This window comes from Arctopsyche grandis, chromosome 1 (assembly GCF_051622035.1).
Source record: "Arctopsyche grandis isolate Sample6627 chromosome 1, ASM5162203v2, whole genome shotgun sequence".
NCBI lineage: Eukaryota > Metazoa > Arthropoda > Insecta > Trichoptera > Hydropsychidae > Arctopsyche > Arctopsyche grandis.
In genome coordinates, this window is record NC_135355.1 from 7,443,623 (window position 1) to 7,457,764 (window position 14,142).

Genomic DNA, 14,142 nt, shown 5'->3' on the forward strand with positions numbered 1-14,142 from the left:
GCTAATTGCTAACTGAAGTGTATGATGCAATCAACCGATCAATTGCAACAGGAATGGGATATTTTGCCGCCGACTGCGCTCCGCCAAGGGGGGGGGTCCAGACCCCTTGGACCCCCCCCCCCCTTCGCTACCCCACTGTCTTGGATTAAGAATTAATTTTTTTTTTTATATCAGATTACTAGGAGTGTTGCAATCGTGTCAACCAGGTCGGGCCATTTTTTTGAGACCCCTCACTTCATCAGCCTGTATTTTTTTGAATTTTGAATTTTTTCCTTTGATTTTTTTTTTATGTATTTTTCAAAAATTAATAAATATTTGGTAAAATAATGGGTGTTAAAAATATTTTTTGTTTTTTTTTTTATTGCACCTGAAAAAATACCTACAATTCATGCCTCTAGACTAGAATACCTCCTTAAGTTTTACGACCCCTCACCCCCCCCTCCACTTTTTTACCCTAATATTGGTAGTAAAAATATTTATAAAAAAATCAAATACTAATTAACTTGAAAAGTCAATCAAAGTGTTATGAGTAAGTTATTATTTTTTGCAATGTAATAATATACAGTTCTGATAATTCGATTTGAGCATCATTCGAAGTGTCTATATTTTTTTCAATTGGTTGTTGGGCTGTTTTTAAAAAAAAATCTGCACCTGCATGGGCATTTGAGTGAGGATACGTTTGTAGTCACCAAATGTTAAAACGAGTCTGCTCACAATATATGGTATACAAAATTTTATATGAAATATAAGCAAAAATATTTTTTAATTGTACTCAAAAAACAATTTTTATATCAAAGTATCAGGGCGGCGACCTGGCTCAAAAAGAAGTACGATCTGGCCCGACTACATCACTACATATACATATATATCTATATTTGTACCTATATGTATATCTTATCGGGGATGAGGAGGATGGAACGATGGTACATGGCTATATTTATGCACATAAAAGCCGTGCAATTATTATATATTGAAATTGTTTATTAGATGGAAATTGAAAATTCCGTTGCCTCGTGTATTTGGTAACAAACAGCTTTTCCGTTTGCTTGTATTTCCAAAATGCAATCTTGCATAATCGCAAAAATATTTGCATTTTTTCGTTGTGCAGGAGAATTATTTTAATTAAATCCGATCGCTTTATACTTGGATATATGTAATGCGCCACAAATATATTCTAAATCAATCCATATAAATTATTATTATTTTTAATACTATTAGAGTATTATTTTTAAAGTCAATGTGCGACAACGGGCAATTTTGCGAAATCGGCTTATTCTAAGAGCCGCAGCATATTATTTTAAAAATATTTAATTAATTGGTTCTAAATCCCATCTACATATATATGTACATATGTATTATATATATAAAAATGAATGTCTGTCTGTCTGTCTCGAATAGGCTCCTAAACCACTGAACCGATTATGATGGAACTTTCAGGATTTGTTGTATGTATGTCCAGGAAGATTAATGTGAAAAAAATCACCCAAAAACGGGAACGGAAACGGGAAAAACGGGAATAAGTGTCATTGTAACGCAATAATTTCAAATGTGTTAGCTGCTTGCGTTTTTCCGACAAATGGGAACGGGAACGGGAACAGGAATGCGTTATTGTGGCATTGCAACGCATGCCGGGTTCAGCTAGTCTAATATACATATATAATCAAATATATGTATGTACCTATATAATTTCGAAAGAGACTGTGTATGGTTTAATGTATGTATGCATAAGGTTTGGGTGGTAGAATCAAGAAAAAACCAATTGTTTGTATCGACATTTCCTCTTGAAAGTACATAAGCATTTAGCTCCATCTATTGAAAGTTAATTAATTTTCATATTGTTTATATGTATTTAGGTAGGGTAGGTAGTTTTTACATAGAATTACATGAAAATTTCATCGTCCTATCACTAGTATAATTTAAAGGAAAAGATGAATTTTTGTAATAATTAGCATTTAATATAGGCTAGTCGAAAACCACATATTTTCGCTAGCATTATGACCCGATATAAGTATGCACCCGAGAATATCCCATTATTAAAACTGGGTCGAATTTAATTATTCATAAAATTCATTAAAAACATACACACAAGGAATGTTATAAACATGCCCTCGTAATATCGCTCCATAAATTCCGAAAGAGATTCTCGAATATTTTTAACGTTGATATATGTACATATAATATACTAACGCTTGCATTGATCACCGATGCAAACATACGAATGCGAAACAAACTTTTGAACAATTTTAGAGTAAATTTCTCGTGGTAAATGGGTCAGTAGTCAAGCATAATATGTAAAGAGCGGTTTATTGGCGCAACTGCAATAGTCGTTACTGGGATTTTATACTTTATATCTATCTGTACGCATAATATGTACATATGTATGTATGTGTTAAGTGTAAACACACATAAATTACATTATTTAAATGTAGTTCGCTCACCACTAGCTTAATAGCTAATATATTCAACGATGTTTATAGAGAACGATTAAAACTTCATTCAACATTGTTTTGGCAATAATTTGTGTGCAAAAGAAATTTAGTACTTCTAATGCAATTTTTCATTATTAGACCTTGCTATTTGCCTTTTAATAATGTTATTTTTCAATAATATTGTCCTTCAGGAAAACAAGAACAATTAATTGACGTATTAGACCAATTTTTGCCATAAGTATTAACGATAACTTTATTTCAAATGCTAATTTTTTTTTCTCTATGATGATAATTGATATACTTGTAATGTGTAAAAGAAAATTGATAGATTTCTACGTTAATGATTTTTAAATTTAAAAAATGCAAAATATTTCATTAGCAGTGGTCAACAGAATTTAAAATAAATTTGAATATAAGTTCTAAGTATAAAAGGATTGATACAGTCGAACCGATCTAGCATAAGACTTAAAAATGTACATGCTATCGCATTCACCCCCCACTCGACCCGCGATGGCCAATTACATTTCGTTTCAGTTTCGCATTGCATTTTGGTTAATAAATACATAATACTGTGTTCGTGTGTATAATTTTATTTTTGGTTAGTTTTGAGTTCGTGTTTTGAAATATATACATTAATAAAATTTTAATGTAAAATACGAAAGGTGTTGATATTATTAATTTATTTATGGAATACGTTTATACTTTATATTAATGGAAATTCATATGTTTTACATAGACGGTAAAAGTAATTGTCAACGTCAGGTTATGGGACAGCAAAACTTACAGTAATATTATTAATGACCATGCCTTGAATTATGTATATGGTAATAATATTTTATAGGATTATAGATAGAATATTTATATATTTAAATAATAAATAATTAAAAAAATATATAGAAATGTATTTACATCCTTACAATGTTACACATTGCACGAATGCAACAGCATGCTCGGTTCTCGTAAGTCTAACGCGACATCGGATCGACTAAAGTTCTTTAATTATGTTGAATTATGTTATGTTGAGGAAACATAACTCAACATAATTCAACTATGTTATGGAATTATGTTACCAATTATGTTGAGGAAACATAATAAATTTTCACATAAGACAAAGGATTGCAATTCAAATATCACTAAAAGACGTAGTAATTATAGTAATACACATTTCGATTTGTATAAAATATGGAAATTTCGCCGTCTAGTATTATTTTTCTTGTTTTGATTTGATATTTTACTTGGAAGTTTTTATATGTATGTACATATGTAAATTTGTACGTGTATGTATACATATTTCCACATAAATTTTCATTTAATTTCATTAACCGAAAACAAACATTTGGTTTGCGAATATAATACTCCATTTTATCTCATGGAGCTTTCAAAATAATCCGATATTATAAGAGTTTGAAGAGAATCACCGAAATAAGAATATAATATATTATATTCTATGTACACGCTTAAGCGAAAAGCAATGTTAAATGTGCGCTAAAGCCGTAAGAGACGATGTCGTAAAAGGAATTTACAGGGTACACATTTTTTCACCCCTCCCATTTCATTGGTGAAAAACTCAAAAGTAAACAATCTAAATACATACATATAATATATGTATATCCGTATGGTGTTGATAAATGAAGCGTGTATAATGAATAATTAATTGCCGGCTTAATTCGCTGCATTACAATTCTAGAAACGAGTCGCCTATAGGAAAAAGGACCACGGCCGAAGGTTCAATTAATAAATTAGTCCCGGTTTCGCCTTATCCGGATGCCGTATAAATTCCGGTTCGCTGAAACCCAACTCGGGCTCCCAAACCGGGCCCAATGTGAATCTGATAACCAGCCCGCCAAAATAAATACTTGGATTACCCGAAAACAATGGAACCATCACTAGATGCGTGTATAGGTACATTGTACATATATACATATGTATAAAATTAATATTTAGATACATACATATATGCATACATATATCGGCTTTGCCACCTCCCCCAAGTGTGTTAAAAATACGTAGTAGTAATAATAAAGTTTTGTATTAATGCAAAATTCGACATGAAGATTTTGACTGATTCGAACTCGGAATCGATCACTGATCACGTCAGTATTTTAGTATATGTGTCGGTATTTTAGAGTTTATTTGAAAATTGTAAAATCTTATCATACTGAAACATATTATCAGTTGCTGAAATAGGCGTATCGATACGACGCAAATTTTTAGTCGAAGGGAAGTTGTTCCTTCCTTTTTATTTTGAATTCCATTATTTCCTAAACCAATCAACGAATTGGGTTGAGATTTTTTTATAGAAACACTTATATTCTTGTTTTTTTTTATCTCAACCGGAAGTAATACCCTTACTCTAAAGAATTTAACTGAAATTTCATATCTAAAAAATATAGCATACTACAAAGTAACATGTGTACTTGTCCGCATTTATTTTATTAATTTACGCTTTAAGTATGTGTGCTCTTCGGGAAAAAATTCCAGTGTAATTATTGTATTAATGTTGTGGAAATTAAGCAACACTACTGAACGTATCGAGCTGAAATTTATATTTGTATTCTTTATGTACATATTATACTAACATAACGTTGACGGGGTTTTGGTTGGAATTCGTAAACCAGAAGTGGGTTTTATTTAAACAATATTTCACAATTTTATTTTAACCTTTTAAATTATTTCTATCTTCTTGATATTTTATGCTTATTATATTTATAGTGATAATAAGAAATAAAAAAAATAGAAAATTCGACAACCGAAAGTAGAACTTCTGTCTCACTGGAAATTTAAATTGCATCGAATTTTGTTTTTAACACTTCTTATATTCAAAGTCATGGGTTGGTCACATCCGATTTTTTTTCATTATCATTTCACATTTTTACAAAAATGTATAGAATAAAATTTATCAATTCGTCCAGACACCGCGTTGCAACGCCTCGAATACTAACCTTTCCAATCTCCAAATAATAAAAAAATAAATCCATAAAAATAATTTATAATACACCCATATATAATCACTTCAAAAAACTGAATACCATATATAATATTCCGTTTGTTACAGACATTACCAACAAATTAACCAGTAGATTCTATTACAGAATCACTAATAACCTCTCGGTGATTACAACCCTTCTGGTATGAACACAGATTACCTAAACACGATATGCTTTAGGTCATCGACTTTAGAGAGTCTTTCATTAATATTGTGTATTAGATGTATTATGAACATTTATAAGAATTGTATATAGGTTTTTCAGCTCGTTTTCCTATTATGCTGTACATTAACATTAGAATATTATAATTCTATGATTATTAACAAAATTAAATTAAAATTGTAAAACAGAAAATGATGAGTAGATCAGTAGCTATTAAAATCAATAAAAGATGTATTCTGAACAAAATTTAGTAATAAAAAAAACGCATTTAAAAATAATAAAAAATCGTCCAGACGGTTTACATCGAGTTTTTCTTGTGTGGAGTTGTTGAATGGACGAACATTTTTTACTAATCGGTTGAAATGAAATCCATTTTGTTGATTACGGACTGTTGATTTTTTGCAATGAAAAGGTAAATTTTTGGATATAATTTCGCTGATTTCTACATTAATATTTATAAATCGACACATAACCAGCACTTGCAAAGTTTAAACCGGAATTGTTTCCATTGACGATGTAGACTAGAAAAGGATGAGCGAGAGGGGCGACGAATTCGTTTGTAAAAGTTTTTCTATTTTGTTGTCTAAGTAAACATTTCTGGCGAAGTCATTATTTTCACATAAATTTTTCCAAGAAAGAGGCGAAAGTAAAGCAATATCGTCGATGCCAAGTTGTTCAGACCGAATCGAAAGTATTTTCGATGCTCGAAGGCGTTTTAATAGTTAGAAGGAAGGAGAAAGAAAGAAAGAGGGTGGCCGCCCCATGCCGAGAAAGTGGAACAACTCCAGGGTCGAACTGGACCAGATTGCTTTAGTAGAGTCACCTCGGTGTGTGTTGTTTGAAACACTCTCGTCTTTTGTTTCCATCCTATTGGGTTTTTCGTATCGAATGTATTCTTTGGAGTTTTTATTTCTGACCCTGGAAACTTTGCACAAAAATACAAACATATATATGTACATACACCAGTTTATGGTAAATCTGCAGTTTTTACAATTTTGCAAGGATGAGGAATCTTGTTTGCCAATCGTCACATGTGACGAATTCGTCACTTTTTTTCCGTTTTCCTTATCCTTGTCATAAAATGGAGATAGTCTTCTTTATAAATCTTCGTCAAATATATTTTTTCTTCTTTTTGAATAAATTTAAATACATGTAAATCTTAAATACAGTATACATCTTAATATATAATTTCGAAAGAGACTTTGTATGTATGTATGTATGTAAGTTTAGGTTCGTAGAATCCGTGACGTAAAAATTTAATAAAAAAACAAATGTATATTTAAATAAAATAAAACTATTCAAATAAATTTAATAAAACGTTTACTTTTAGATTCGCCACGTTTAAGCGGTTTATATTACAAATACCGAACGAAGCCGAGTAAAACCAATATTATTTAATAATAATATGAATAATGTATTGCTAAAACCATATGTGTGTATATATGTATATATTAGACCGGGGAGAAAAATGTGAATTTGGATTATCATCGATGGACCTAGTGGAAAGTTATCGTCATATCAAGAAAACGTTCAATAAAAAAAATTCATCGATTTAAAATAACGAGAATTCAAAGCTGAAGTTTCGCATGGTTCCAACAAATTGGCAACCTTTTACATTTTCTTGCAATTCTCGATTTTCAGCAATCTCGGATTTCGCTGAATTGTATAAAATGCTGCAAATTTACAAATCTGACCATTAATGTATGTGTGAGTTTTAATTTATATGTATTTACTGAATTTCGCTGAATTTTTTAAAATGCTGCAAATTTACAAATTTGACCATAGATGTCTCTGTGGGTATGTATTTACGTCGTATAATACTTGTATCAAATGTTCTGGCCAGGAAGGTGCATTGTGGTTACGTTTTGGGCTTTCTTGGTATAGATTAAAAATAAATAAATAAATAGAATTCGTTAGTTATTTTTCTGTATACAAATTCAAGGCTATCCCAAAAATATATTCAAAATAATCACTGGTACGTAAAAAATATGATGATTTTCTGAAAATTTCACTTTGTATAGGGACTTTTGGGCGAAACGGCGGCTTTGAATTATCGTTAATCGGCTAAAAATAATGATGAATGACTCATTTAAACTGAAATAGATTACTGTCAACTATTTTAAAAAACTTATATTTAAAAAACTTAAAAAATGGAAACTATCCTATAAAAAAATATACTACAAAAAAAGATACTACTAAAGAAAAATAAACTACTTTTTCGATATTTTTATCGAGATAAAGCGATTGGTTGGAGTCACAGGACATTGTTTAAAACCAATGATTTTTTTATTTGAATAACGACGCTAATTCTAACTTTTAATTTTAAATGTTAATAAAAGTTCTGTACTACACCTAAGTAAAAAAAAATCCAAGTTTTTTCTACAAAATAAATAATCATTTAATCAACTGTGGCCAACATCAATTAGACCTATGTAGGTATCATCACTACTTGTGACCTAAAATGGACTTCTCATATTAATCATATTGTGAACAAATTTTATTCACTTTTGTATATGCAAAACGTATATAATAAAACGTGTATTCAATTTTCTCAATTTAAGCAAATTATCAAAAATTTATCTTCACCTGAATTAGAAAACGCTTTTAGTATATGGAATCCTCATTTAAAAATATATATGTATCGAAAGGGTACAACGGAGAATTACAAAGATACCTTCAAAGATAACTTAAATCACTTTCTTATAACGAAAAGTTGAAAAGAATGACTACAATGGAGACGAAAAGAATATTTGAAAACATTCATCTCAGAGGTCACACTCTTAGACTCCAAAAAGAAAAATCGAACAAATTGATCAGAGATTCCTACTTTTCAAACAGAGTGGTTTCAGTTTGGAATAGTCTTCCCAAAAATGTAGTAAATTCAGCAAACCTTAATATTTTTAAAAGCAAACTAGATGTCTTTCTGAAATTTAAAGGGTTTTTGTAATTTCTTTTTTTTTTATAATTCATATTTTGTAATAACTTTTCTTTATTTTCTTTTTATTATTATGTGACCATTCCAAATATCTTTTTTTTTTGTGTTTTTCTTATTATTGTTAAGAATATTTTTGTTTTTATTTTATTATTTGTAAAAGTCAAACCCCGTGGGTCTATCGGCTTTGCCGCTTTCCCCATGTATTTTAAATATATAAATAATTTTTCACTAGGTACATCGATGAAAATCCAAAATTCATGATTTTCGTTCCAGTGTATTTACATACATAGGTATAAAAATTGTATGAATATATAAAAAATTTCGTATTTTGTCGAAATGCAAATACAAACACAATTTATTTTCGAGTGTGATAAATACGTGTTCCGATGTATTTATTTAGAACTCGCACTGCTTCACCACAATGACATTTCTGAAGACAATTATCGTTATTTTACTGCCTTTAACTTTCTCTTCGGCCAAATAAAAAGTAATGGCGTTGAGTTTATGGGTTGTTGACATTGGATACATTAAAAACTTCCGGCACTAAAAAAATGTCTCAATTACGTTAAAAAAATATTATTATTATTTATTCACATGCAATACACTAAACATTATAACGTATTATTGCCCGGTAGCCGACAAGTAAATGTACAATAAATAAAAAATTATCATCGAAATTGCGATCGTTCCGTATAAATTCGAGCAATCGGCAATCTAAGTGAAGTTTGCGTCAAATGTCGTGGCATACGAAAAATCGAATATATGTATGTAGATATATACGTACATATAAATGTATTTCGTACAATACAATACAATATTTGGAAATATGCGACATCCAAACATAGTGCTTGACATGTGATTTTATCACATAATATATACATATTCAAATATGTACATGTGTACATACATTACTTGAGAAGATAAAAAATAGCTTCGCACACTTTCAGATTTTTCATATTCGTTTAGTGAGAAACATAACATAATTGTGAGGCGGTCTGTGATAGCGTCGTTTAAAATTAAGAACATTTTATGGAAAAGCCTCTTCCTAGAGTATCTACGCGTTCTGCGCTAAGAGCTTTTTTTTATTTATTCTTTAGAAATCTTGAGTTTTTTGTACGAGGGCGTATCATTCAAGTGTTCCAATCCATCTTCCTTTCAATATTGAGCTTTTCAAGTCCATATTTAATAACGTCATTGTGAATAACGAATGAGGCCTATGCTGCAAATGGATTTTTTATTACAAATGGAGCTGTTTTCCCAATACACAGTCAACTTCAATAGCAACAGTAAAGGGCATCAATTTTTATTTTCTCTCCTATAGCACTTTGTAAGATACCAAAGATTTTTCTTGTAACAGTGGAACATCTAAGTGTGCAGAATTTCATTTTATATTTTGTACGTATACGTACATATGTTTGATTTTTCACGTGAATGCAACTTGAAAATCTCGACGTGTATGTAGTAAAATTTTTGGACTAATGTCCAAAAATTTTAATGAATTACATTTTTTACGAATATATATATGTATATATATATATATATATATATATATATATATATATATATATATACATATATATATATACATATATATTACTTCTTTGTATATGTTCAAAGAAGTAATATATACCAGGTAAGCCATTTCCTTTTATGATCTACTTTTGACACAAACTTCTAACTCGTTTATATCCTGGAATTTTTTTACATTATAATGTAAAAAAATTCCAGGATATAAACTAGTGTTTCCAATATTTTTTTCAATACATTTCCTTCGTAATTTGTATCAAAAGTAGATCATAAAAGGAAATCTATAGCGTCTTGTATCAAATATACTTTAATTATTTTAAAATCTCTATATAAACATTACCACATGTATAAAATTTTCTTTTGTTTTAAAAATACATATTATATTATATAGTGTGTAACATATTGATGTAAGTATGCCTTCGCTAGGTACGGATTATAAAATTGAATTTTAATTCGTGACTAGAAACGGCACACTAAAATATGTTACTAATTTATTAGAATATTTAAACAAACCTAAAACAAGAACACTTACGTTTCAATTTGGGCATTTTCTTTGATGATTGTGGCACTGCTTTCACTTGGTCTATCCTTTCACGGAAATTGTTCGGACACAGTTTAAACCAACCAATATTCAGATTCGCAATCCGCAAAGTTTTCAATCGGACTCAAATGAGACAAAGTTTCACATCACCACCGTTCAATATCTTCGAATGAAAAGTTTGTTCGAAAACTCCCCTTGACAGAAGTCTGTTCTATCCGTGAAATAAACTTTATTGACGGTTCAAATTTACGTGGATAGTTTTGGAACGAGTTCGTTGGTGCGTATGTGGACAGCTTTATGTGGAGCGTGCGAGAGGCGCGTGTAGACGCGATGCCGACTCGCGGCTAAGTGACGGTTTGAGCGCATTTCCAGCGGGACGGCTTTTCCGAAGAGATGGCTTTTCCGGAAGTGGGAAAACATGCAGCCCGCTAACTATTATATCTATCGTTCGCCGTACAAGTGAAGTTCAACGTCGTGTATGAAAATTGGCGTTGCATTTCACGATGCTGGTTATTGCTAATGTGATATTCTCAAACTACATATGTATAATAAGGCGTGCATTTTATTGATCAGTAATTTATCAACAAAAATAACTAAATTTTCAATAATATTTCAAAATTATCAGTTCGCTGTGTTCAGTTGTTATAAACTCAGTTATGAAACTAAATGATCAGATATTAAACTAAAGAATCAGTGATTAAACCAAAATGATCAGATAACCTAACCTAATTAAATAAATAAGTGTTGGCTGTCAAGATATGTTTTTTGATAATATTGATGATATAAAGCATAAAAAAAGATATTACTATGTTTTTGGATGGATATTACGGTGTGTGGACCACGAGGAGAATGGGAATGAAGTAGCGGAGCGACTAGAGGTTGTGATTTCTCGACTTTTTTTGACTCTCGAGATTCGAGAATCTTATTTTCTCGGAATATTTGAATCTCGAGATTTGAGAATCTTATTTTCTCGAAATATTTGAATCTCGAGAATTCAAGTTTTTTTTTTTGTTTCGAATCTTATAAGTATATATATATATTTTTTTAATATAGTGAATTGACTTTTTAGCATATAAAATCGACAACATCAAAAGGACACAAACACTACATACATATGTATGTATATTATATCAGGGGTTTATAACTTTATTAAAGACATGATGAAAGAAAGATATAGAGAGATATAATAAAACATTGAATAGAAAAGAAAGTAAAATAATAAGAAAGTAAAGAATAAAAAAATATTATAAAAGAAGGCACGAAAAGAAAATAAAAATATACAAAAATAATTTCAAATAGTAAAAATATCAATATTTAACAAAGAATTTTATAAAATTCCCAGTTTCGCCACCCGGCTTTGCCAGTGTTTTTCTGACCGGACAAATAATAAAAATAATGAACATCTACGCATATTAAAATACTGAATATACATTTATTAATATATGAGGAGCAAATACACGAATAAATAAATAATAAATCAAAAATCTTTGTTTTATGTGTGTTACAGTGGGGTCATATTGTCAGTGAAAATATATTTTCACTAGCGTTTTAGTTATATCAATACTTTCCCGAATACCGAATACTTTCCCACTAGTGACTATTACCTACATACATGCACATATGTGTAACTTTAAAATGGTGCGATTTCGTTGTGACATGTGTATATGTACTTATATGATGACCGGATAATACCTTACCGGACAAATTATAAAAATACTGACCATCTATACATATTACAATACTTCACAAAATTATTTACGAGTTAACAAGTATACATATCAGTCAGTTTATTGAACAAAAACATGTAGTGATAAATTTAAAATATTCTCGATGTTTCGAGATTCTAATATACGATTTATCGAGATACGAGAATCTCGAATTTTCACAATAAAATATTCTCCAGAAACGAGAATCAAAATTTCTCGAGAAATCTCGAGACAAGATTTCTCGATCACAACCTCTAGGAGCGACGCGTTATAATCCAACTGCCAAAGATTATAATTTCACTAATAGAAAATCCTTTTTGATCAATATTTAAATAAAATACTAATCAAAAAGGATTTATTTACTGATAAAAAAAATAATTATATACTCAACAAAAATGAATAATTTACTGATCGTTTATTATATTCTACTGATCATTTAGAATAAGTTACTGATAAATTCTATAATTAATTACTGATAAATTTTTATTTTTTTTATTGACCACTTTTGGAACTATAAACTAACCAAATAATTTGTTGCCCTATAATAACACTGTTCGACAAATGACGACTATTTTTTGGTTCAGAGAGAGATATGACTTTTCTTATAGATCTAAGCCCAGTAAACACGAACCTGGTAATAAAAATTTTTAATTGACTCGAGATTCGGAGATATATGTGTTTTTTAAATCGCTAGATTTTTCTATATCTTGGTGTCATTCGGTCGATGTCTCAAAATCTGTCCATTTTCTGTTCAAAATGAATATTGGAATCTATAGTTGGATATTTTATCTTTCATTTGTAGTACTTTTCAGCTTTCAAATCTCTCTAAGTAGTCGTCCAGTTCAAATCAAAATCAAAAGTACGTATTTTCACTTGGGATTTTTTCCCACTATATAAAAAATCGCGCGATTTAAAAAACACATACATATATCTCCGAATCTCTAGCCAATCAACATTTTTTATTACCAGATTCGTGTTCACTGAGCATAGATCTATAAGAAAAGTCATATCTCGTCTCTAAACCATTTTTCGTGTCGAACAGTGTAATGAGTTAAAAGTCAGATTTAAAGTGTAATTTAAAATTTTTATACTGCAAACTTGTAATATTTGTCCTTATTGATATGATTCTAATGTTAAATTAACAATAATCGAATGATATTGTCCATTTAAATAATCGTTTTCGATATATGTAGATACATATTTAAGTACGAATGTGTATTGTGTACGTATGTACATATGTACATATATAGGTACTTCTGATTTGATTGTTACATAATGAGCGCATATCATATAATTATAATTTTTGCCAATTATTTAATAACGGGTCTAACAATAAACGTAAATCAGGGAACAATGTGTAAACTTTTGATTTTCCAGATTTGTTTTCTTTAATTATTATACTTTTAATGAAAAAATTGACATAAACTTTGAAAATATAATGGGACCGTAATTGTGTATGAAATATGTATGTGGTAAAAATTTTTGAATGCGAAAAAAAAGACAATACATTGTTAACGAAAGTTTTCCACTAGGTCTGTCGATGAAAATCCAAAATTCGCGTTTTAAGCTTCGGCCTAATGCACATACATACATATGTATGCATGTATAATTCGATATACTGACAGAGAACGTTATGTCAAAAATTGGATGGTTTGAATTTGATTTTTTTTATTTTGTTAAGTCAAAACATGAATAATGATTTCGGTCACAAAACAAAGAACTCCGAACTTGATTTTCATAAAAATCGTTTCTAAAAACAAGCACTTTTTATTTTAAGCTTTCTGCCATAGATATGTATATTTCAACGATATATTCAATACAGAATCTTGAACGAAAATTTTCAGAATTAGCGAAC

The 14,142-nt window shown here is 29.7% G+C and overlaps 1 protein-coding gene across 1 annotated transcript in view; it reads right to left on the bottom strand.

Annotated features, from left to right (window-relative positions):
• The window catches only part of CCAP-R (Crustacean cardioactive peptide receptor), a 129,052-nt gene extending 118,121 nt beyond the window's left edge, over window positions 1-10,931 (bottom strand). The window contains exon 1 of the mRNA XM_077446292.1: window positions 10,573-10,931. The gene's annotated coding sequence lies outside the window, so the exon portion shown is untranslated. The remainder of the gene's footprint in view (window positions 1-10,572) is intronic.
• Between the last annotated feature and the right edge of the window lie 3,211 nt (window positions 10,932-14,142).